The 27,683-nt window shown below is 35.8% G+C and overlaps 1 long non-coding RNA gene across 2 annotated transcripts; it reads left to right on the top strand.

The window, feature by feature from the left end:
* The first annotated feature begins 1,336 nt into the window (after positions 1-1,336).
* On the top strand, positions 1,337-27,435 carry LOC119774911. Of its 2 annotated transcripts, none has more exons than XR_005279593.1 (3): positions 1,337-1,411; positions 12,805-13,308; positions 24,507-27,435. It is a non-coding gene; the product is annotated as an uncharacterized LOC119774911 (long non-coding RNA). The 2 variants fall into 2 exon arrangements; XR_005279594.1 differs by lacking the exon at positions 24,507-27,435 and adding an exon at positions 17,726-17,770.
* Positions 27,436-27,683: the final 248 nt, after the last annotated feature.

Here is a 27,683-nt window from a genome sequence, read left to right on the forward strand (position 1 = left end):
GATCTAACATTTTCAACATACAAAGCTGGACACATATAGAACTAATTGCATAAGTGTTGAGTTAGTTGCACACGTATGATATACAGAGTGTGAAAATATGTCATATTTTGTGATTGAATTCTAAATATTAGTGTTTTGTGCATGATGCATATTAAATTCCATGTACATCCCCCATTATAATACATTCATTTAGCTAAAGTTTAACAAGGGTAGCATGATTTACATCATAGAGCTTTGCAGGGTTCAGGTTTGGGTTTGGTTTGGGCTCAGTCTCTATTAGTACTTTAAGTAAAAAGTAAAGGTCAAGATGAGGCTCCATCATTAAATATGGCTCCCACCTGTAGAACAGCCTTAATTAGGACCAGAGGGCAGATGGTATTACTGTTTTTGGAAATAATTTAAAGACACACAGTTTAAACCTGGCTCTTATTCGTTCTCCGTTATTTTGATCCATATTATTGCTTTTTCTTCATTTAACATTTATAACTTACCTATAGTATTAGCATTTATAATTGAATTTTAATTCTGTAGATGTTTTTCATCACCTCTAAATGAAATTGATACTTATTTTGAATCCTTTCTGTTGCTAGTGTTTGCTCTCTTAGAATTGTGGTAACATTTTCTCATCTCCACATACTATTTTATTAACATTGTTGTTGATACTTTTTATTTTTTCTCAATTTCGTATCGTTTGGCTCAATGCAAGCAATCCCATACACTGATTAATTGAACCCTGGCATTATTACAGTTCTACTGTTTCAACAAATATAAATGGTCTGATTTTTACAAGGATATAAAATTAATCTGAACTGACCAAAACTTTCAAACTAATATAGAGATGAATAGATATAGGAGTACACATGCATATAAAGTATTGTCTAAACTTAGGACAATGTAATGCTAATGTAATGCTGATTTCTTATTTTTTTTAAACTTTGCTTCCCCTTAAGTAGACAAATAACCATTTAGAATTGATCTTGTTTAGTGTAAGAGATATTTCAGCTGCTTTCTTTTCAAGTTTTAACAACAAAATACAGCTTATGTGTTTAAGCATAATCTTTTTAAAATCCCAGAGTTGTAAAAAAAACGCTTCCTGTCATTTTTTATCAATAAATGTTGAGATAAACCTTGAGGCTCCTGATTTGTTTTACAAATAAAAGACTCCATGTGTTTCTACAAATGAAACTTTCTTAGGGGGCGACCCCTTGTTCAGCTTGAATTCTCCGCTTCTCATCTCTTAACTGATTATTTTCCCTGTCTGCCTTTCTCTCGCTCTCTCTCTTTTCCTTTGTGTCTTTGAAACATTTTTTTTCACCCCTAAAAATCTGCACAAGCTCCCTGATTCATTAATAGCATCATACGTCCCGTAAGACACACACAAGAAGGCCTGACACTTTGTACAAAATAAGAGGTAAGTTAATTTCAAATGTTACAAGTATAAGTATATTATTTTGGTAGTTGAAACTTATGAAATTCTGAAACAGTTTGGACAGGAAAGTAGAGGCAGCTCCTACACTTCAAACATATCGTATATCTTTTGGAAACAGGATTTATAATGCGGCCTACAAGACGAGGACTGCTATGATGTGCAGTCAATATATGGGTGGCTCTTCCCATAAAGGCCTTGGCCTTCTTTCCGTATATGATTTATTATTATTTATTAGTAGCTCAGTTCAGGCGGCCATACAAAGCTTTTGCTGGTCTTTGAATGACTATTTTAATTGTTTAAGAAAAGAAAAGCTGCCTTTTTTTTTTATTATGTGTTATTTGTTCCTCATGTTTTCTCTGTTTCCTCAAATAGCAGCCTAACAGAACATAGAAATGTTGCTCTACTCACTGTTTTTGATGATTGGTGTTGTCAAACATTTTTGATTTCACTTGTCACTTCCTTTTTTTGCGTTGTTCCTTGTCGTCAATTTGCCTTTGATATTCACAAAATCCTTTTTAATTAATGAAACAGTTAAGAGAGTTGTTTCTAACTAATCAAGAATATTTCTAAGCAATATTTTTGCTTTTAGTGTCAAAGATGAACAACTTTTTTCTTCAGACATATTAAGTACAGGTCAATGCTTAGTCCTATATTGGACAATTTGCATGAAAAAGATTTTTAAGGAGGAACACGTTGGTCATGAAAATGTGCTGACCGATGGAAAAACAAATTCACCTCTTTCATCTGAGCTTTCCCTTAACTTGTCCTCCTCCTCATCTCTGTTCTCATTACTGAAGTTTAGCCAAAATGTGCTTTTATTCTGGTACACAATCTTGGAATATTTTAGAAGTATTTAAGAGTGCAGGGTGAATCTTTTGTTGCTTAATCCATAAAGACACATCCAAAGTTGGCCTGAGGGACAAGAAAACAAAACCACTGCGTATGGTCTCCGGACCAGCAGATGGTCCCAAAACCTCTGAATTCTTACAAAGGATATATTGTATATACCGTATATATATATATATATATATATATATATATATATATATATATAAATGTTTTGTTGTTTGCACACATCAAATGTATTTTAGGACATGTGCATGCAATCATGGTCATTTTACATAGCAGATATTTCTCTTTCACATTCAAGTTTACAAAGAGGGGGATTTTCCTATGTGAGAATCTGTGGACTGGATATCTAGATAAAATGTTCTTACACAAATTTAAAAAAAGGTCCACTTTTCATATGTTTCTTGTAAGAGTGAGATTTTGCTTCAGATTATGTTTTCCATAGCTATCTGGCTTTGACCTGACTCTAGATACATTACGCTTTAAATCCAAGTTAAAAGGTTATTGGTTAAAGAAAACGTGCTGTAGCTGTTTCAGGTGAAGCTCTAGCCTAGCATAGTCTTAGCTATGCTCATTATATATATATATATATATATATATATATATATATATATATATATATATATATATATATATATATATATATATATATATATATATATATATATATATATATATATACACATACATACAGTACATATATATGTATAAATGCACTTGCATACTGCTATAAAATGCAAATTACTAGAATGATTATATTCACTAATTGTATTATGACTACTATATATACTATACTAAATAGTATTTTCATTATTATAGATTCTGAGGTTGTTGTTTTTTTGTTCTTTCTGTTGTTTTATTTTTCTACTTCTTAAGAAACGTCGTAAGGCTGTGCAGCTCAGGACTTATTTCATTTCTTGGATAGATAATTTACCCATACAACAATCCAACTTTGGGTAAAAAGTGGAGAACGCTCTGCACAGGACACCATTCCATCATAGATCATGTATAATATACGCTGAAATATATTTAAGGTGTAAAATACCTGATTTGTTTACGGCTTTTAAATATTTGTACTATTTGATAGTTGTGTTAATACTTAACCTTAAAATTGAAAATGTATATATTTTGATACAAATATCTGAGAATTATACATCTTTGAAAAGTATATACCTTTAAAAAAATAACAAACAAATGCTATAAGGTGAATAAATAGGTTCCAAGTTAGATTTGTATTTTTTATTCTTTCTCTGTACAGAATGCTAAATTCATGAAAACAAGCTATTTGGTCCTAATGCATAATAGCATGACTCTAATAGCTTTAGGTGCTAAACGTGGTGGAAAAAGCTTATAATAAATAAATGTATGTATTTTGTAATAAGGTATTAACTAACCTATCTAGTTAAGTAAAGGTTAAATAAGATATAATGAATAAAAAATAATAGCAACTAACAAATCCTTTTTTTTTTTTTTACTGGAAACTGGGAGAAGTCATGTCAGTCTGTCATTCCCAGACCTCACTTCTTACAAGAGAGGTACTCTAAATGAAAAACAGATTCAGGATTCAGCAGTTTCTTCTGCCGAGATCTGTACAAGGAATTAACTGAAACTTTTTCTCTTGACTAACTTAACTTCTTGACTTTTCTTTTGCATACTAATATAGCAGGCCAAGCACCATCAAAAACAAATCTTTTTTTCTTTAATGTCCATTTTTACAGTGTTACATTTACCTCTAAGTATGCTGCACTCATTTAAACTATGTTCAGGCTCCTTTCAGATCTTTTTCTGTTTGTTTGTTTGTTTGTTACAGAAAACTTTATTGTTTCCTTAGAAAAGATTTACCAGCTGCATGAATCGCTCCCTGACTTGAGTCTTGCAGTAAAGTGACAGTGGTGTAAGTCAGTGTTAAGCAGTACCATCTGCTAAAATTAAGGTCTTCTGCTGCCCCCTAGGGGCTCCTAGAGAAGAAGTTACCTTAATGCTTCAGAAAAGATTGATTCAGCTTCAACATAAGCTCAGGGACATATCTCAGAGTAGGATAAGATGTTAGGGATTATTTTTAAATAAAGGCCATTTTAGAAATTAAAACTTAAAAGAAAAAGCTCAGTCTTTTATCTCTATTCAGATTTGGGGTTCTGCTGTTTTGGATACTAATGAGTGGCATTCAAATTTAAAGTTTAATTGTTTTTACACATTGTGCATCAGCGAACCTGTAATAATTTACCCGATTATAAACTTCAAAACAAGGCAGTATTTCATTAAATGAAATAAAATGTACTATTTGGACACTTGAAGTGCTGGAAACATGTTTCCCTTTGTGTTACAAAGAACATGCGCTTTGTAGCAAGCGACACGTGCCGTCATTGACTGCTGCAATAATATTTGTGTTCCCCCCTCTCAAACAGTCACACTGTCACAGAAGCACTTGTCTACATTTTGTAGTTGCTTGAGGAAAATAATTGCCTTATCTGCAACTGTCAAAATGATGAATGCCCTGGAGAGCACTAGGAATTGACTGATGGAATTGGAGGGGGTGATCTAATCCCTGAATCTGAACACTTTGTATAATACATTAACCCTTCTGGTACAAAAGACTGAGCAAGAAAAAGCAGATTTGTATGGAAGATAGAAAAAAAAATTGAGCAGAGACTGAAGGATCAATTGGCATCTGGAGTTAAAGCCTCATCAGAATCAAGTGAAAGCATGCATCCTGAAAAACTTAGCATCTGAAAGTAGGTTTATCAATGAATGGATGCAAGTAAATGATTATTGTAACCTAGAAATATAAGTAGTGCAAGATCAGCAGCCTCTAAAATATATATATGGATTATCAAATTTAAGCAATTATCATAGTGTAATTTTTAGAGTTAATTTAAAACATACAAAAAAATACATACATACACATATAAGTTTGTATTTTTACCAGGATTTAAACTTCAAATTAACTGCTTTTCAGTTTAGTTACTGCTTTAATATTTAACCCTATCATTTACCCTATCCATTACCAATTCATCTTAACTATGACCTTAACCTGAACCTCAACTTAATTCACACAATACCTCTAAACCCACCTCCTAAAGTTTAAGATGAGGGTTCACTTTATTAGGACCAGACTTTGGTTTAAAGTGTGCTGGTTTTCTGGAGGTTTATAAAGATACTAGAAAAGGTCCTGGAATAGGTAACATCAAACTGTACACTCACTCGTAGGTGGGTAGTAATTAGTTACATATTACATATATGTTAACTTGAGTAATTTTTGAAAGAATGTGTAATTTTCTCTACAGAACTGTTTTCACTATTCTTTCACCACTACTTTAGTGAATGAAGAAGATGAGGACAGTAGTAATACCAGATTTCCCATTAGGGGAATCGGGTGTGATAGTGGCAAGAATACAAACAAAATAAAATAAAAATTAAAGAAAACCTTTAAAAAGTTTATCTGTAGCAGAGGACAAAAATAAAGACATCTCAGGAAGGAAAACCATGCTAACCAATTATACATTAAAAGAGATGAACTCTTTTTGTGCATCTATGATCCAACAGCCTGTCACTGAATGAGCTCTCCAGTTTTGTAACGGCTTTTTGGATGTGTTGGGAGACATTTCCAACAATAAAATAATTTTTCTTGTAATAATGTCTTCCCCCATGTGCACTGTGTTTAGGGGGCATCCCTGGACAGATCTGTACTTCTTAATGAACTGATCAACCTTTTCTTCTTAGCCGCAGATATGCTGCTGCTCTACATTCCACACTGTGGAAGATTGCTGATGCAACCACATACTATTTAGGACATGGGCATATGTATGTTAGAGTTTTTTGATTAGCGGTACTCATTTTTACATTACCTATTACAAGTAGGTAATGTATAAAAGGTTTATTTAAAATAAAAAGATTTTTAAATGTATTATCTTGCAACTTTGCTATTTTTCTATATCCATTATTTTTTAGTCTCTAAAATAGCATTTTCAGTTCGATAACAAATTTTTTGAATATAGAATCAAATGCTAACATCAGTCTTTACTTAAAGGTGTAGTGGATTATCAAAATAAGTGGTTCTCCTAATTGTCAATCATTCTGGTGATATGTTTATGTACTTGCCCCCACTTACCGGTGGTGAGTCTGACATAGTGAAAAAATTTCAAATCTTCTTTTTGGAAAGTAAGCTTGTAGGACTGATGCAAACAGCAACTTTTAAACAGAGTGTCCATTACCAGAAATGGGCTTGTGAATCCTATCGCACGAGTTGAATAGGTGTTCCCTCTCGGGAGCGAGTACAGGGTTGTTCATGTGCATTTTTTTTTTAAGTGATGAGGGCAGGTCTTTTAAAAAAATTACGAAAATGCTCCACTATACCTTTAAGTATACTTCTTATTGAATGCTATTTTTTGTTCTCTTACTTGAGGAACTTCTTGATTGACTTAATTTTACTTAGGTTAAAATATCCTAAAGAAGTGGAAGTTTTACTCAAATAAAATTTCAAGCTAGTCTACCTACCTCTGTGTAAGCACTGATATTGTGCTGAATTTGCTTAATGAACAGACAGAAAAAGATTTGGAATAAGTCTTTAAAAGACAAACACTCTGGAAGATTGCGTCAAAGAAAATAGATTAGATGTCATATATTACACAGAAATGGTTCTATTTTTTTGCAAATGTTCTCTTATGCTGTTAGTAGATAATATTTTATCCCTTTTGGTTCACAGAGTTTAAAATAAAGGAAAGACTTCCACTTGGCATTAACAAACAAACACATTACATAAACATATGATTTTTGTCAAACTTATAAATTTTTTTATTAATATTTATATTAGCTTGGAACGGTTCACAGAAGAAATACCCTTAAGAATGTGACAAGTTTAATATAACATGACAAAAAAGCTACAAAAAGGTAGAACCATATGATGAGTAGTGTCTATCACAACAACTTCAACACTTTGCTCCGTTATTACTTAACTTACATAATCAGTTATTATTATTATGATTATTATTATTATTAGTATTGGTGTTGTTATTATTTGATTTGTAAATCAAAGTCCGTTCCATTAAATAAGGTTGTTTAACCATAGAATAACTGCTCTTACAGTATTCTAAGGGCCCTTAAGCTGTAGGGTTAAAATCTCTTCTCGATTTAAAGGGATATTTCTCCTAATTAGAAAAGATATTAACTTTTCATATCTTAACATCTCTAAATGAAGCTTCCTGAAAAACGAAGAGCCGGTACCTTCATGGGAAGGAGTTGGCTCTCCCTCTTTTTTGTCACACTTGGCTGGAAGGCATTATCCCCAATATTAGGAGGGAACATATCAGTAACAGGTTAATGACCTCACACTTTCCACACCATTTCATTTAGCAGAGTGTGTTCAGGAAAAAGTTGAGTGCTTCTTAACCCGGTTCCCTGAATTATGAATTAGCATAGGCGATTAAAGATTCAACATTTTTTGGTTTGACCAATGGATGTTCACAGAACCTGCTGTCCATTACAGAGAACATAAATATTGGAAGAGGAGAACAAATATTCAGGAAAATTACCAATCATGATGTTTACAGTCCTGAGAGAAATATAACTATTTGTTGCATGAATAAAATCAGCAGCACATCCTTCATTTTTTCACATTAATGAATAAATTACGTTCCAAGAGATTGGAGTTGTGCAGATGTAAACATGTATGTCAGGAAAGGGTTACATTTTTTCCTAGTTTTATTGTTTAAAAACTGATTTAAGATTTAACCCATTTCCTTTAAAAAACTACTTTTACTTTGTCCTAAATTAGTCTTTATGTGCAACCTGCTTGATAACCAATCTTTTAAAACATCATCATCATCTTGCCTCCTTTAAGAAAATACCAAATAGTTACAAAACTTCAAATGAGGCTTTAGAATGGGTTTAAAAAGGCTAGATCTTTACAAAACTGCCACTAAAGCCAGTAACATCAAGTCAAGTGTTTGTTCATCCCCAAAAGACTCAGAAAATGCTTTGGTCCTTGATTATCACATCTAATTAACAGCTCTTGCACTGGAGAAATCTTTGACTTGAAACGCTAATGAATTAACATTGATACTATTTAACAGCAACATCTCTAAAACAGAATTAAGCAATGGGTTTCATTTATCAAGAGCCTTTCTTGCAAACATTTGTTTAAACTTTGTGAAATGTATGAAATAAACAAAGTAATTCAAATTCTTTAATTTGTTGCACCTGTTTCATGCATGCTTATTCTTTATTACAGCACTGGCTTCACAAAGCAGATTATACTAAATGAATGTCAATAAATTAAGTGCAGCTGATGGATGCAGTTTGTAGTGATCAAATTCAGGTTGCCAAAAGGTTAAGAAAAGCCTCCTCCTCTTCAAATGATCTTTTTTAACTTACCAGGGTTTCCTGAAAGATTGGCAATGTTAATACAAAACGTTTGGGATTGGTAGAAACCTTGAAACTTGCATATTACCTCACACCTTCCCTATACATTCTTCATTTTGTGTAAAGTTCTGGGCATCTACAGTACCTGTACCTTCAGCGACTCCCTTTTGAGCTGTATTATGAACATAATATTTAGCCAGAAAGAAAATATTTGGAAATATAATAATCTAAATGTAATCATAATGCAGAAAGTAAAATGCTAAGTCCATGTAGATGTAATAACTCATTTAAAAATTAATAGGTTAGAATAAAATGTATCAGTATAATAATGTATCAATACAATTTTACATCAATATTTTGCCACATGCATCCAATGAATAACTATAAATGAAAATATTAAATATCCTGCATGTTGTTTGTTGCATCAGACTTTAAATGGTTATAAATGTCTGGACGATTAGGTAGATGGAAGGACAGATCCCCGAAAGCCGGGCATACGCTGTGAGATATTTTCAATCATTGCATGCAACTACAGCTCAAACTGTACGACGAAGGTTTACGACGGCTGACCGAATTTCAGACATGTTTGATTTCCTCCCGACCTTACATTTCCTGGTCGGGAGGTGGTCATGAGAGGCTGATCGGCCCTCGTTACCCCCTGTACACTACACGACGCACCATCAGGCTGAAACTAGGCCCAATCGAAGAATTCTCCACGACTAGAAAATCTGTCCGAAAAGAAAAAAAAAAAAAATAATCATACAGCTTATGCCCAGCTTAACAAAATAATTTAGCAATTAAGGGCAATGATTGTAATGTAAAAGTTCAAGGGTATGTTTTACACAAATATCATGTACTTCAAACATAATAAAGATAAAGAAAAAAGGAAACCTTGTGTTTGCATTCTAATTCTTCCCTTCTTTTTATCAGGGTATCAGCTTTGAGGTCCTGCACCACTTCTTTTAGCTGCAGTAGCCCAGCAAGACCAATACATGAGTAAAACTCCACTACATTTGGCAATAATCGTTGTTTTTTACAACTTTTAGATTCTATAATTATGCTATCAACCTCTGAATCTGTTGGAATCCCTTACAGCTATAAGAACTGTATTGTCTTTAAAAAAAAAAAGCAAAGGCAACATTTTGAACACAGTCTAGACTATTAATTTGAGTAGATTTTCTTTAAGTATTTGGTAGATCTCACCTGAAAACATGATCAATTCTACCTTTTTTGATTTCAACTTTTCCTTTCAATGCACTCTGCATGATTCAAATACATCTGTTGTTCCCTAAACGTGCTTTAATATCGTCAAACTTTCCTCTACATGTCTCCTTTAAATGATGACCCAAACTGCCTGAACAAAGGAAAGAAGTTCAGATTTAGACTAAAGTATGAGCAAACTTAGCTTTGCTCACATGGAGAGTCCTGAAATATTGACAAATTTGCCCATCTTTTTCTCTCATCTGTTCAGAGCAAAATAATTCATCAGACTATAGTGAGGCCAAATGCTGTTTCGAAACTATTGGTTTAACCTTAGGCCACTAGGGAGAGCTGTGTTTGTTTTTGGAGTCACTGATTCAAACCAGCCCAGAAGCCTCAGTCAGTCAGTTCTGCAAGGAAAATCATTGGTGATCTCTTCCCCTTCAGGAATGCATAGTTTCAAGGTGAAGCTTTATATTTTCTCCACCTACTACCATGAGACTTATAAAATGTCATCAGCATCACTCAGCATCTTTAAAATAATTTTAGGTCACTTTATTTTTCTTTATCATGGCAATGGATTTAATGTTTTTAATCCTCGGTTGTCAGTCTCTTGGGGTCTGTTGCTTCCTCTGGCCATTAGAAGGGGATTAGTGCTGGTGGGGAAGTACTGCACTGTACTGTAATTCCTCACACTTCTTTGAGAGAAACAACAAGGAAGCATTTTTAAACCCCACAGATGTTCTGACAGTTACCATTCTTTTATGTTTGTTGTTGGAATAGCTGCACTCTTTGTGCAAGTGTAGTAATTTGTAGAGGGGGACACAGATTTGTAGAAAATGGCCCAAGCCTGCCACATTGTTATACCCAAAACTAAAATTAGAATGGAGTGAAGGGTGAGTCTCCTCATAACTTCCAATATATCTGTCAACACAGATTTACTTCAGAGAGTGTAAGGCTGTAAATTAACCTCAAAACTTTAAAGAAAGGAGATCATTATGATGTCATTCAGAGACCCTGTAAAGAAGTCAAGAACATACATGGCAGATATGTCAGTGGGAGTGGTTGCTGAATGAATCATTGCGCTGCTTGTGGAGAAAACTCTCTACAGGGGGACATGCCAAACTTCACTGCTAGAAATTGACAAATGGTTTTAAAATAAGGGTAAAAAGATCAAAGTGCTTCGTAAAAATCAGAGGAACATCACAATTTAAGAACTAATACCATAAAAAACAGCTTCCCTACTAGTTTACTATGGTGGTCTATCTGATAAACTGTTGACGTGTTTTCCAGGCCCACAGTACCATGTTGTATATGGCACTTGGGGTTTGTTCAGTCAGAGAGTTGTTTTCAGTATTTTTGTTCCTAAACCACTGATTTGGTTAGACCGGGAGAAGCTTAAATGGAGGGTTTGAGAGTGATTTTATTTAAAGTTTGCACGTAAACCCTCCTTTTTTGAGATGCCACAGATGTGCTCTGAGGCTCGCAGTGGGAGTTTACAGTTTAGCTAGAAAGGAGCCAAAACACAAACATATGAATTATCTCTTATGAGCTGGTTACGCTCTCACAGTTTTCTCCAACTGAACTTTCTTTAAAGTCCCTAACTTGGCAGAGCTATATTTTGTTTATGCACATTTTGAAATAAAGAATTCAAAAGAATCCTCTGCAATAAATTTAAATTAAAATTGCAGTTGTTTCCATATTTCTGCACCGTAAGCTGTGTTTCACAACCTTTGACATATTAATGTAGTTATTTAGGGCTCTTTAATAAAAAACTATGTAACAAACTAAGATCTTAAGTAAAATGTATATTCTTTAAAAAATGCATGAATGAAGAAGTAGTTGGAAAGATAAAAAATTCTAAATAATTGGTGATTTTTTTAGTAAGGGCCTTGTCAAACTATACATTGTTCTTGATCAGTTTACAATGATCACTTAGAAATGAAAAGGTTTCATATTTGTCTGTGATAGATCAAAAAACATGCAACTTGTATTTGCTAAGACGAAAGGAAACTTATTTATGAATGTCAAAACACTTTTTGGAAAAGAAAAGTCAAAATGTTTGATGTACTGTTGTCTAAAAGTTCAAACCCCATTAGGATACCGTAACAACTACTCTGTGAAGGCCTACACGGTTTCTAACTAAATATAAAAGAACAAACTGAACCATGAAGACCAACAAGGAAGACAAGTCGGGGTAAGAGTTACAAGTATTAGCAGGGTTACTTTTTTTTTTTTTTTACAATATCTTAAAGAGCATTTTCAATCTACTATCCTGAAATGGAGTGTAGGCAACCTTTGCAGTCCATTTAAACCAAGGTTCCAATCGCAGTCCTTGAGGCACATTTAAAAAGTGCAGGACACCTAACCTCAAGGACCAGAATTAAGGGACCCTGATTTTAACTGAGAGGTTGGGCAAGGGGAGCATACATCATAACAGTGGCCAATAGGCCTATGTTTCCTCTGGAGGAGCTGGGAAGGTCTAAAGTTCTAGTAGAAAAAGTTTAAGCTGATATAACGAGTACATTTCTCCAATGTGACTTTAATAAAGTCAATCAACCAATCAATTGATTCTATAGTGAAAGCTGTTTGAAGCCGGCCTCGTAATTTGGGATTCCCCACTGCATTCTGAGTGACTAAAATGACAATGTACATTTTTTAAGGTCTGTAGTAAAAAAAAATGTAATATTTTTGGTTAATTTAGGTATTTATATAGTGTTTTGCCACAGTTCATTAAAAAATGTTTTAGTGGAGTAAGAATGATCATAGGTCGCACTCTTTTCCTTGGACATAATCCATTCCCTGGCTTTTTTAAAAGCCTGTGGAGTTCAACCCCTTTATCTTATTTTTCAATTGCAGACAGCTCTGCAGAAGAAATCACGGCTTCCATATAATGTCTGTGTCCTCAAATACACCTGGATTAGCTTTTCTGATTGGTTGATGCTCCTCATCCTTCTGCACAATTTCAGATTTCTGAACTCCACCGTCAAGCACTGGAAGAGTGGGATGCTCTGACGCTCGGATACACTGCTCCCGATGCACGGACATACTGTACCGCAGGACTTCTCGACACTGTTTGACATCTTCGCTGTACCTTTGCATTTAAATCAGATACTTTCAGAACATGTTAGGTGTGAATGCACCTTAAGCCTGATTGTGACTCCATGGTTTCTTATGGTCTTTCTGTGAAAAGATTCTGGATTCTTGCCTACCCCTTGGATCCCTCTGCCTGGCTCTGTTCTGTCTGCTCTGACCCATTTTCTGTCTCCTTGAAAAATGGGCACTATCTCCCCCCTGGAAAGCTAAAACTGAGAAGTACCATTACTCTGTTTATCTGTCTCAATCAGGCATCACTAAACCCTGTTTTGGAGTGATCCAAACCTGCAGTGATGTCAAGCAAAACCAAATGCCGCTCTGATATCTGCTGAGGAACCGAGAACATCTCCCTTCCCCTCAACACGGATCCTGAGAAGGTTAGGCCTTTTTTCTGGTTGATGTGCTTAAATATAGAATCAATTTAGTAACTAACCCGTTCTCTTTTTCTCAGAGATTCCTGTCTCCCATACTGAAATGTTTGTGCAGCGTTGGCTGAACTCTTTGAATACATTTTTAAAATGTTCACTATTGTGTCTGGCTGAATTTTGGGTCCTTTGCCTGAGATTTTGCAGATTTGGCTTGTAGCTGTATTAGTGAACGCTTTTCTCTAGCATTTGAACACTCTTCTTTTTGTCCAAAAATTATCATGGTAGTTTTCTCCTGACTCAACTGAAGAAAACTTTTGCACATTCATGTGTTGATTTTTTATATGCATTTACCCAGCGCTTGTATAGGTTCATATTCACCTGAGATATCGAGATGTACAGCTGTGTGTCATCTGCATAGTTATAGTAAATCATGTTGTTGTTTATTAAGATCTGACTTAGGGAAGGCATAAAAACATAGGAGAGCCCCCACGGTGGTCACTTGGGGAACTTCCCATTTAATTTTTGTGAACTATAATGTAAACTTAACTACTGAGACAAAAAAGGTCCTGTTTTCATTGAGGATTTAAACCACACTAACGTACAAAAAAGGGTGATCCAACTTTCCTGGCGATCTAATATAATACAGTAATCAGCAGTGTTGAATGCAGCTCTTAGGCTGAATAATACCAGCGCTGTGGTTCTTCCACAGTCTGCGTTTCTATGGATGTCACTGAACACCTTGACAAGAAAAGTCCCTGTGCGATGGGGAGCACAGCCTGGATACAATTAATGTACATGCTGCGGCAGAAGGCAATTGTCCTTCATCTATCCCTGATCCATTTTTTTGCAGAGATAATTGCAATACAGACACACTCATCATATCATTGGATCAACATACAACAAAACCAGAGACATTTTATGTTAACGTTGTACTCCGATTATATTGATATTGTGTACTGTACATCTGTTCACTTAATCTTAGCTTTGTCCCAATCTTCCAAAGGGTCCGACTTGAGCCACTTCAACATTTGGTACTAAATTGATCATTGTCAAAGAATTTTGACTGCTTTTGTATTTAGTTTTTCTTGGTCTCCTTTGTACTGTGCATTTCTCGAGCCATCCTCAATATTTGCTAACAGTAAATGCATTTCTCAAAACAAATCATACAAATAGCAAAACCCTAGTAAACGAACATGTTAATGCCATCAAAATGAGTGCTGGTGTCAGTTGAATTAATATTACAGCGGATTAGTCATGTAGTCATTATAACATTGTACTATGGATAGATGTTCTTGTAATCCTCCATAGTACAGTGTTAGCCATAACCTCACCCTAACCCATACTGTGAACCTAAACTATGGCTAAAGTTTTGATGGCAATTTCTGTAGATACTAAGTTATTTCTGGGACGATATTAGAAATTTATTTCAAAAGACTTGAAAAATTGCAAGAGATTTATATTTACTTATTTACTGTTTGTACTGTAATTTCTTAAGAGAAAAATAGCAGCACAGCCTTAAATAAAGAAATAAAAGTAGAGTAGAAATGTAAACAACATAGGATAATCTACTTAGTAAAAACTGTGAAGCAGTCTTGTTGGAATTATAGTGCAGTCTTCCTACACCTCCTAATGTTAATGTTTGTTGAGCCACATCTTCTAATCCAGATCAAAATAAATATCTTCTCTTGCTATGCAGTTTGGAAAGAGAATTTTAGACTGTCTTATCAAGTCTTTGCAGGCTTCTGCTATGATGTTATCACGCACTGTATGCATGGCAGCCTGTAATAGAAATAGGAAGTAGGGTGGGAGGAACTCCAACAGCATCCTGGTGTGGGTCGCAAACTATTGCCTGATGATGTTGTGATAAAAACCGATATCCTCGTAAGCTATCACCTACTTTGACAAGTCATCTACAGTCTGACCACTCTCTTTTCAGGGATAAGATCCCTATAGAAAGTTTTTAAAAAGTTGACATGATACAATGATGGGAAAATGCATTACTACACCATTCTTAGATTTCGCCTAGAATGGTGTGACTTTACACATTTCCCTTCATCAGAAAACGTCAAAAATGACCAGGGAGAAATTTACTGTACCAATGCAGGAGGTAATTAGAAAAAAAAAGTTTAGGTTAATCTATAGAAATGTGCTTGAAATATTACTTTTTTTTAAAACGATGTTGTATATTAAGACATGTGGTGAACTAATGCATAAAAATTGTGGGACCCATTATAGTACAGTGGGATCAAGTATACCACGCCAGTATAGCTGGCCAGGGTGTAACCACCTCTCGCCCGTAGACAGCTGGAGAAAGGCACCAGCACCCCTCTCGATGCCCGCTTGGGATAAGCGTTACAGAAAATGGATGGATGGATGGATGGATGGATGGATGGATGGATGGATGGATGGATGGATGGATGGATGGATGGATGGATGGATGGATGGATGGATGGATGGATGGATGGATGGATGGATTATAGTACATTTTGATTCACGTGACATAAGCAAAAAATAATGTAGGAAACAGTAGAGAATTGTTCATACTCCTCAACATGCATGTAACAAAGCATTTCCAGCTTGTTTGTAATTGGAAAATATTTTATGTTTCCAATTGACAGAAGCATCAAAAAGTAGATCTCAGAATTATCTTATATCTTAGAAATAAACAAAATCTACTGAAAAAAACTTCAGTAGTTCCTTTCCCTCCCACAGTAACCATCACTAGTGTTCAGAAGTAGGTAGTACCTTATTATATTTACTCAGTTACATTTCCTTGAGTTACTGTTTGAAGGAAAAAATGGTTTCACCGTTTCATACGGGCATTCTTGTTTCTGTTGAGATGTTGACTTTTTCATATTGCTTTGACTACTGTAAGTCCTTTTGAATCATAATTGAGTTAGTTTGAGTTAAAGTTAATTATGTGAACTTCTAAACAAAGTTTAAATTAACTAATGAATCTCTAAAATACCATGTGAAGTTGGTACTTTTTCTAGCTCTACATTTTTTTTTTTAAATAAAACCCTTTTTTCTTTGTGTTAGTTTTTCCAATGCCTAAATATTTTGTTTTACTACAGGAAAGATTGAAATACTCATAGCAAAGCTGGTCTGGTTCTTAACATGCAAGCAAAGAGGCCATGTTTTGTTGGGCTCTCTGTTCAGACTAAACCTTAATCTTTTGATAAGAATCTTGCAATAAAAGAAGGTAAATGTTAGCCCACCTAAATGATTGCCCTCTTTTCTGAACAGTTTCTTTCTCTACAGGGAATTTTACCCCTGCTTTATCTAAGTCCACCAACTACGGAGGACCACTGCCTTGTGTGCTAAAAAATAAGAGCAGCTTTGTTTTCAAGCAGTGGCAGTGCCAAAAAGAAGGAAAATGCTTTCCTCCAACTGCTGCAAGTAGAGTGGCCACTGTAGAGGAGAACTTGTTACTTCCTGTGCTGACTCATTTGAGTATTATACAAGGTATATTTAGTGGTGCAGAGATAAAGAGAACAAATAACAAAAAGGAAGTAAAATAAACCTTGTTATATTGTGCTGATCAATCATAAGTTTGTCTGCCAGGACTGTTTTTTTTTTTTTTTTTGATATTTTTAGATGTCCCGACTTATTTTGACTTACAGGCAGGGCTGTAACTACCACCGAGGACAGAACCTCAGTTAAATAATTTATTAATTGCTTAAATTGTGATATAGGCTTAAGCTAAAATAAATTGCAGTGAAACTGACTTTAGGACGATGATCTTGGTCTCCCTTTAAACCGCAAGGTGTTTTTTTGTTTTGAAAAGCCAAAAGTGGCAGACAAAAAGGGGACATCAAAGCTTTATTTAACTATGTCTGTACCGCTTGTCAGTCAATTTGTCTGAACCAACATTCATTATGCGATTGATATGTTAGTGAGGTCTTCAGCTGAAAGTGAAACCTTTATTCGGCGTTGGTTTGGCAGTGTTGGATCTTGAACCGGTTTATATTTCTGCTAGATACCAGAGCAGAAAGCAATAAGAAGGCAGATTGCGTGGGACAGGAAGTCGGGTGCAGAAACAAAATAAAACATCTGGTTAATTTTCAAAATAATCAAGATAATAATAATTCAAGAGTCACGGTGGTTCTTAAAAAAGCCTCAAAATTCTCCATTTTTATCTAATACTGCTATAATGTATTAGACTATTTTATCTTACATACCTACTGACATTCATTAAATTTGTATATCTATCCAGGTTGTTTAATATTATAGTTATTATTAGCTAGTTTTACTACTATATTCTTTGACATCCGGGTGCTCTGGAATCATGGAAACAAATTTAGTTTCATTTAATGTTAATGTGTTGAATTGACAAATAAAACTCCTTGAAACATGATATTGAAATACATAATGTTTTTATTTCTATCAGTTAAATTTTCAACTTTGTTGATATTCTTAACTAAAGGGAAAACAGGAAGGGAGGAAAAGGTCGAGTCCAACCAAACTCTGCTTTGGGCCAAGCAGCAAGAGGAGCAGTGAAGAGAGAGAGAGAGGGTTTGGTTTGGGAGAGCAGGTACTAGAAAAAGAAGATATTGTTCTACCATACTGTTGTGTAGCAGAAACAACCTATCTGAACAATTTTGATGATGTAATTTTGAGCTTGACAACATTTATTTGGAGTGGGTTAAATGACCACTGAATAGATGTAGAAATTGTTTTTCACATTTGTTAGTGTAAGCATTAAAACCCTAATATTATCCTTTGGTGCTGCAGACTTAATTTTCTTTACTTTTTTTACCAGATAGTAATAGACAGACCGGTGATCATTGACATTTATTTTTGCACAACGGTTAAAAGACCTATTCAGAATACTGACCGGTTTCTCTCCAAAAGACACTTCATCATTGCTCAAATTTTCCCGTAAGCCTTTTTGAGAGAAACACAGCCACAACGTAAATCGTCTTCTTTTGCACTTCACATTGGAAATAACATATTTTACTAACAGTTTTCACATATGTTTTTTATTTCCTTGGAGTCCAAAACACAGTGCTTGTTGCTGAAAAACTCAATCTTAGTCAATTATCTGACCAACCTTTGTAGTTAGAGTCCCTGTAGACTTCATTGAAAGCCCCACATTATGATAAACTTTAGTACCAAGTTGACAGAAAATGCCTCTTTCTGTCATAAAACCCAGAATGTAGGACCCAGTATTCAGGCGAGACAGACAGTGGGAAAGTTCCAAAACGTATAAATTTAACACGTTATTCAACATAACAGAACACGCAGAGCTGAAGATCTGCGGATACACAGCAGCTGCAGGGGGAAACGGGGCGCCACCATCAATAGCACTCTGGTTTAACAGTTCAGTCAATCCCCTAGGGTGAGGCAGGACCCATCTGATACACTGCCCACGAGATGCAGCGCTGAGCCTCCATTGAGTGTCCCCGATGCAGCAGCCTACGATGAACAGGCCGGTGTCCGAGCCAGGTCAGGGAAACAGATCAGAACAGGTCAGTACTGAGATCCAGGAGTTCGTAGCCTGGTCAGGGGTTCTGTTTAGGGTTTCAGGAATCCATAGAGCGTTCCGGCAGGTTGAGGGTTCCATGAGTCCAGCAGAGAGACTCGACACTTGAGAGGCAGAATCATGACATGACTCCAGGAGAACTGCGGAACTTTAAACTGGTTTGTTCCACTAAGCCAAATCAAGTGAATGTTTGTAATGGCAAAAAGGAAGAGATTTCTCAGAGATGGCAAATGAACTGCCTGCAAATTCAGAGGGCAGATAATTCCCAAAGTATCTAACCTATTCTACCTCCAAAAATGCAAGGAACAAACTTGTTAGGGACTAGCTGATAAACAGCTGGTCAAAAAAAGGCCATATTTTGCCTGCCATGCTTGCTGTTCTCTTACAGTATGAAGAAGAGAAAAGATCGACTAGTGCACTAAATTTAATAGATGGGATGAAAATATCCAACATAAAATACAGAAAGCTATGAAATGTTTCCAGGGCATCAAAGAAACTATGCACACAAACATTTTTTATTGGAAATGGAAGAACCTGCAACATATTTTCCTCTCTCTACCTTGACTGGCTGGAGGTGAGCAGGCGTTCAGTAAAATGAAGATAATAAGAAACTACCTGCGCTCTAGGATGTCCCAGGAAACGTTCAGTGATCTGGCAATGCTGTCTGTAGAGCATCAGCTTGTGAATAAATTAGACTTTAAAGACATCATAAATGACTTTAGTACTAAAAAAGTTCACCGTTTGGCATTTGGAAACAAAGTCTAACCACATTTATAAAGTAAAATCATCTAAGACTTGGACAAAAAAGGAAAAAAATCTGTAAACAGCCCATTATTGAAAAAATTATAGGCAAAGGAAAATGAAGAAATCAGTTAAGTTGACTTTTTTATTTGTTCACAGATATATAAAGAATCCTGGATCCAGACTGGGATCTAGATCATCACTGAAATTTATGAAAATTTCAGCAAAATTCCTCCTTAACTTTTTTAGCTATTTAGAGAACAGACAAATCAACGCCAATGAAACATAACCTCCTTGGCAGAGGAAAAAAAAGTGGCTTGATAGTAAAAGTAAATTTAGGTTGCCTTTTGGTGGAACTGGCTGGCTCTCTGTTCTCCGTCCATATTCTGTGGACATTTCGGCAGTCAGTCCGGTTTGCTCCTCAAACATTTTCTCCCAATCTGAATCTTCTCATGTGTGGCAGTCATTCTGTGGTATCACATGGTTAGTGCTCAGATGTCATAGAGAAAAAGCCCTGTCATTAAACCGGTGAGGCTGGAGATTAATCTATAATTGGTAATCTTGTGGGAAATAAGGAGATTCTGTGCTGATGCATGAGGTTTCTCGTTAGCCAGTCCTTATCCTCATGCTCCTTCTAAGCCCTAAACTGTAATGGATGTTTTACTGTGACAAGTGTTGGCAGTGGAAAGATACTTACACTGTGTTTGGAGGAAAGCCAGCAGAGTGGGACAAATGGAGAGACCCATTCAGCTCTAAATTTATTTCTAAAGTGCTTTTCACTCTTGCTTTCTTGTTCTGACACAAAAGAATGTATTCATGGAATTCCTGGCTTTTTTCCCAAAACTGTGCTTTAAAATGTAAAAGACTTTGCTGTGGTTTCCCCACTATCTAATGTTATCTCTAGATCCAATTATAAAAAAAAATCTCGTTCTTTAAGCTTTTTTTCCCCCCCAATTTCAAATGCAGTAACCTGTAATGTTTTTGCCTCCATTATAAATCCTGTAGTCTTGCTGGATTGAATTTATCCCATGGGAAATTTTCCAAAAGGTGTGGACACAAAAAGAGCTAAAAAAAAAAAAAATGAGAGAGAGAGAGAAAGGCCATCTTGTTGTCTTTGCACACCCTGCTGACCTAATCCCAGCTATTTACTTTGTCAACCCCCTTATCACCCCTGGCTGTCACTGGCCGTATCAGGAACTGCTAAAATGTCTCATTATCTTGACAAAACCGAAAAAATTTGGACATTTGTGGGTCAAAATTATGAATTAAGTCTTTCACTGCTTGTTTTTTTTTTTTTTTTTACTTATTCAGTAGTTGTCTTGGCAGTTCTGCACATTCTTACTGAGGAGAGGAAATAAAAGGGCTCTTCTTGTGCAAGCATATGAAACCATTTAGGAAAATTAGGTAAGTAAGGGTAATTATAACTTATAATGCATCTTTCACAGATAAAATCAAAATGTTCTAAAAAGAATATGTAAAAAGGAAGCAAAGTAAACATTCTAATTAATTTTATCATGATGAACTTTAACAGTTCATAAAAGAAGTTTAAAATAAAACCTAAAATTAATCTGCAACCAGTAAAGTGAAGCTAAGACAGAAGTAATATGAGCTCTTCTGCTAATCCCTGTAAAAAGCCTTGCTGCAGTATTCTGCACCCTTTGTACGCAATTGACAGCAGATTTATGAAAACAGGTAGAAAATCTAAAACAATAATCCAACCGGGACAAAATAAAAGCATGCAAACTAATTTCCAGGTCAAACTGTATTTCTAAATCAATTTGAGCTAATTTCTTGAAACGCTGTTGAAAAGAGAAAAAAAATTTTAAAACGTTCGCAACCGAGTTTTTAAGGTTTGACTGGACAGAGGATCCCATAAAAATATGGTCCATTTGGATTTCAAGGATTTGTTTCATCAGGTAAAATCATCAATTTCTCAGTTAAGCAAAGATGTTACACTCTTTGACAAATTTTGGCAGACAGTCCCTTAGGTTCACATAGCACTTGAAGGGTACACATATATTGCCATTAGGGCTGCAACTAACAATTATTTTGCAGATCAAATAATCTGTTGATTATTTTTTCAATTAATCAATTAATAACCGAATAGCAAGAAGTTCCTTAAAGATTACTTTTTATGAAATTAAAATAGGTGAAACAAACAATTCCACTTAAGGACTACTGGATATAGCATATTGACAGATGAAAAGGGTTTTTTTTTCATATGTGAAATGCTTATGTATTTTCTTTACAATTTTGGTATAATTCTGGGGTTGGTTGATCTGTTCCCTAAAGGCATATTTTAAAGTCTCTAAACTCCAGTTAACGGTTAATCGATTACTAAATTAGTTGATGAATATTTCAATAACGGATTAATCACGATTAATCTGATTAATTGTTTTGGCCCCAATTGTCATTGTTGCTTTTTATGTGAGTGTTATCACAATACTTTCATTAGTTTCATAGACAAAGAAGAGAAGTATTTAAAGACATAACCTTGCACAAGCCTAGCCAACAACATATCTAAAATATGGCAAAGGGTTATAAAGAACCAGCTTTTGCTTCGCGCAGCTAGAGCAGCAAAGCTTCTTGAATCCAGCATTACTTTGAACGGTCAGTTCACACCGATGTCGAGCGGTTGAAGTTCCTTTGTCAGACCTCCCGGAATAACAGCAAGCACAGCGTTCATTTGTTTCACCATGTTTTTCACATCAGCTGTGAGATGGGCACGCATGGAGTCACAGATTAACAGCGATGGTGATGCGTGGAAAAAACCACCTGGTCTCCTTACATATACCTCCCTTAGCCACTCTTTCATCATCTCCTCAATGAGGAGATGAGGAGTTCTGCATAAAGCACATACCGGTACCTGTTATTTTATACACAATCCACGCCCACACTTCCCCCTTTAACGTTCTCATGGTGATCTCAACAACGTCCGCAGTAACAACACACATAGGGCACACCGCACTATAGGGCGCACCGCACTTTTTGAGGGGAAATAAAGTCGTTTATATGCGCCTTATAGTAGTGAAAATACTGTAGTAGATTTTCCAGCTTTCTATGAAAGTTCAAGATTAATTTAAATGGGGGTTTTGTAGATTAATATCACGGGAAAAGTTGTCAGATAGTGTTAACTTAAAAAATGCTCACAGCATCAAACCTATTGTAGCTGTAGTCTGTTCTGTGGTTCTAAGTGATATTGTTACTCTGATGTGGAAACATCTCCAACCAGCAGTGTCAGTTTTGGATCCTTAAAAGATAAAAACTGGGAAAGAACGCAGTTAAAAATCTCATATTTTTACATTTAACAAGTTTTTTTTTATTGTAATCCTGAGAGTTGATTGCACTGCTGTAAATTCCATGGTGGATATCTGCAGCTGTCTACAGGCGAAAGGCAGGGGACACCCAGTACATTGCAGGGCAACACATAGACAAATGGAACAAAAAACCTTTCACACACACTCACACCTAGCCTCATTTCCTACAGAGAATCCACGTATGTACAGGGAGAATATGCAAACTTCATGCAGAAAGATCTTGGGCTGGAAACCAAACCCGGAACCTTCTTGCTGCAAGGCAGCAGTGTTTCCAACTGCTCCAATGAGCAGGACAGTGCAATAATATGAGATTTCTACATTTGAGGACATCCTCCATTCTCAAGAAAAAAAAGTATTTTTTTCTTAATTCCTGAGAGCTGATAATTGTTACTGATAACCTTTTTTCCTGCAAATGCACACCGTACACTAGTTTCCAAGTACAACAACCGTCCTCCTCACCAGCATTTGCCACTTACTGTTTACGGGAGAGGAGTGTAGTTTTACAGCTTGTTGTTGGAACAAAATAGATGCAAACCTAATTTTAAAAAAACATGACCAACAGAAGTAAAAAGTAACAAAAGCTTCTATTAAAATGTTCGTGACTACCCCTGTTGACTGTCTGTTAATTTTTTGCGTAAGTTGTCTTGCACTTGGGTAAATACATCAAGAATCATTATATATATTGTAGTTATGAAACCATAATGGAATTTGAAGCAGCTTTCAGTCATTATGCTTTACTAATCTAAAACAATCTTTCTGAAAACTGCTAAAACCCTAAATAGCTTTAAATAAAGGTTAAAAACCTGTAGACTTGCCTTTGATTGTGCTAGTTTAACATTGCTGGTTAAAGTTCATTTTATTGTTCTTTTTTTTTAAAACATTTTAGTACTTTAATTATTCATTTTAATCAACTTTATGTATTCATAATCTTTAATAAGCCCTGTGATGGACTGGTGACATGTCCAGTGTATATCCTTTACTTCACCCATAGACTACTATACAGTAGATAGGCACCAGCCCCACTACAACACTGACAGATGAAGTGATGGAAGATCAAGGTTATTAATGCTTATTAATTATTAAATTAGTGTTATGCAGCTGCAATGTACTTTTTTTGTTTTTGTTTTTGTATTATCTTTCGTTTTTCATGTGCAGCATTTTAAAACTAAAATATACTGTTTAAAACAACTAACCTCATCTTGCCAGAAGAGAATCCCAGCTCAGAATGCACACATGACACTCACAAACAGAAAATAAAACCAGAAAAAATTTAAACTTAGAAGCCACTTATAAAGGAACACCTTTAGGGGAATAAATAAGAAGAAAAACTTTGCAAGACAACTTAAAAAATCCTATTCATATTCTTAAAAGAAACATATCTCTACATAGAATTGGAGTTAAAATGTTTTCTAGGTTTGGGAGCAGTACCACATCTCAGCCACACCCTATTTACCCAGCAGTCTCCGTATACCCAGTTCACCAAACCTGCACTGTCTGTCAAATTCTTTGGATCCAACAACCAATTTCCCTCAAACCCTTCTCAGCTCATCCCTCTTCCTTCCCATCACCCTCTTTCTCCCCTTCACTCCATAATCCTCATCCCTTTTTGTCTCATCACCCTCATCCCTACTTGCTCAGTCTTTATCATCTTCTCTTTGTTGCAGGTTCCATCTGTGGGACCCTAACAATCATCGGAAAAAGCCATATATCCGGAGAGCTGCACCCCCTCAGTATCTCCTCATCCCAAACCTTGAAGCAAGTCTCCCCAGATCATCCAATAATCACTTCCTGCCCACCCAGCACTTCTCATATCTTTATCCTGGTGTAATGTAGAATAAGGTGCAGCTTGTGCCAGACCGGTCTATATAATGGGCTGTGATCTGTTTGATTTTTGAGGGGGGCTGTTGGTATGTATACTGTATATGTGATTATGTTTGTGTGTGTGGCTCCATGATAGAGCAAGCATCTTTATGACTTTTTATCCAGGGGTATGGATAAATACATGGGGTTGACTGCCTTTACAGTTTAAGTGGAAAAAATCAGTTTTTAATTGTTCTGGATGTAATGCAGTTTAAAAGTTGTTTGTGATGGAACAGCTGGGGAAAGTATGTTCCCTGGTTAGCTGAGATCTGTGACAATGTTTCTGGGCCTTTTCTGGAATCATGCATCATAAACCGAGGGCAGATTTCTTTCATAGTATCTCACAATTCCTGGTGCTTCCCTCAGCACCTGTCCTTCTTATTCTGTGAAGGGCAGCTCCCCTACAACACTGTCACACTTGTAAAAAGAATGTTTCAATGGGGGCCCTGTAGAAGTTTGTGCAGGGATAAAAAGAGAGACTAGTCCATTTAAGCTTTCCAAAAAATAAGAGCTGTTGTTTTGCTTTCTTCATCAGGTAAAAGGTCCAGGAGAGTTCAAAAGAGGAAGTCAATGTAAATGTTACTATAATTATGCTTTCCAGATGCTCCACTGCTTTCCTATATATCTAGAGAGAAGCATAGGTTAGGTTTTCATGTCCAGTCTTGCCTAAATGAGCCTTTTTAGGTGATTTGTAGTTCAGATGTCACTGTCATTACATAAAGCCTTGCTGAAGTGCAAAAACAAGATGTGCAACAAAACTACAAATTAGGTTTTACTGAATTTACATACATACAAAGTTCTCCTTAAGATGGGGTTTCCAAATATTTATATTGTGTACATTTTTGGCCAGTAGGTCAGAAAAAACATTCTGTTCCATCTCTACCTACCACAATCGATCTAAATTATTGTAATCTTGTGTTATTTTTACACTTTATTGGCTGTAATGGTCAGACAGTTGAAGCCTCTTCCCACACCTTTCTGTTTTTTGCTAAGTCTAAATGCCAGAAAAAACAAGGCATCCATTTCAGTGCTGTCCAAAGCCTTTACACTTTGATTCACCAGAACAAAGTTCTCCATAAACAAAAAAAGAACAGCTTCAGATGCTCTGTAGCACATAACTTTAATTTCAAATTGCTGTTCAACGGAGGAGAAATTATAAAAAAGAAAAAAAAAACACAATAGTTTGAGTTCAAAGTTGCCCAATTATGATTTTGAAAGTTCCTGTGACTCAGAACAATGAAACAGCTGCAAACTTCTCTGTGGATGATGAGAAAACACAGGGATAACAGAAAACATGTGCAAACGTTCATGCTCTCAGATTTTACTCATGTAGAGATTTTACTCCGGAAGACCCTTTTTGTCAGTTCCCTCTGTCAGAACTCCTCTGCTCTATGTGGAGAGAGAAGCTTCAATATGGAAGACCGATGGGGCTTAAGGTAATCTGGAAATAAAATTGACAAAACTGTCTTAAGATTTATTTGCTAAGCTTGTAGCATATGTTTTCAGGAGAAAACTTGAGGCTATAATTAAAATTTCTGCCAAATGTGCAACAATAAAATATAAAACAAAGGCTGCAAATAGTGACATAAATGTGACTACTTAGTTTTTTCAATTTTGAAATAAATTAGCAACAGTCTCATAAATATATTTTCATACCCTGTTAAAAAAAGGCATGTGCATTAAACCAAGTCATTGGAGTCTCAAAAATAGGAAAACTAAAGTAGTGTCTGCATTCTATGTATGTGTGAATTTTGGGTGCCTTTGTAAATCTTCTATGTGTTATGGTTCTCCCCTTTGGACCTCTTTTTGAGTTTCCTTATAAAAATTTTAGTTATTTATGTCATTCTGTTTTCTGTTTTGTGTCATTGTAGTTGTTTTCTAGTTATATTTAAGCAAAGTTTTTTTTGTGTTCCTCTCTGTTGTCTCCCCTTGTGCCAGTCTCCTTTCTCCTAGTTTCTAATTGCTTCTATCCACACCTGCTCCCTGTCAGCTGATTACCACAGTCTTTGTTCTGCCTCCCAAATATATACACCTCCTGTGCAGTTCCTCAGTGATGGTTTCTTGTCATTACTTGGCCCCTAATGTGTGTTTCCCCTGGCCTTTCTGGGTTTTTGGTTTCCTGTGTTTTGTTCTTGGTTTTTATTTCTGTTGTATTTTTGATAAAATCAGTAAAAACTCATCTTGGCCTCCTTCTACTCTGCGTTTGGGTCCACAATCACATCCATCATCTTTGACACTATGGCTACGTTCACACTGCAGGTCTTGATGCTCAATTCCATTTTTTTTTTGCGTTGCTATTCACATTTCCAAATATATGCGACTTTTATGTGATCTCCTGTGTGAACTGCATTCATACAACCTAAGTGTCCCGCATGCGGAGTAGAGGATGCAATAAGGTCACAAGCAAGCGTGCTCTGTGTTTACCGAAGTAAACATGGTTGGTAGTGCCGGAGCGCATCTAGCATCTTTCCCAACCTTAAAAACTATATCTTTCAGTAATGGTTAAACATAATTACTACTCTCCGCATTATTGTCCACCATTGTTGTTGCATTTCTTGCCACTTCTGCGTAGCAAGAGGCAGAAGAGTGACCACTGTCGGGTATTACTGACAGCCAGGTCGGATGAATGCGACACAGGTCTCATTTGAAAAGATCAGATTAAGGACCACATAGCCATGCAGCCTGGGTCGCATTGGAAAAAAATCGGATCTGTGTTGTTTAGACTGCCATGCAAAGATCAGATCCAGGTATCATATGGGCAAAAAAAAATCAGATTTGGGTCACTTCAGGCTGCGGTGTGAACCTAGCCTATGATGAACCTAGATTATGATTCTCAATTTATGATTCATTTATGTGCTTTAGAATTCCTAAGTGTGCACTTGTACCTGCAGTGTGTGTTTTTAGACTCCTTTAGCTCCATAGATACCTTTGTTGGCCACTAGTGGATGTAGCCTTATGGGCCTTTCAGACAGGATTCAAGG

Source organism: Cyprinodon tularosa, unplaced genomic scaffold, assembly GCF_016077235.1.
Source record: "Cyprinodon tularosa strain WSP-4 unplaced genomic scaffold, ASM1607723v1 ctg84, whole genome shotgun sequence".
Taxonomy (NCBI): Eukaryota; Metazoa; Chordata; class Actinopteri; order Cyprinodontiformes; family Cyprinodontidae; genus Cyprinodon; species Cyprinodon tularosa.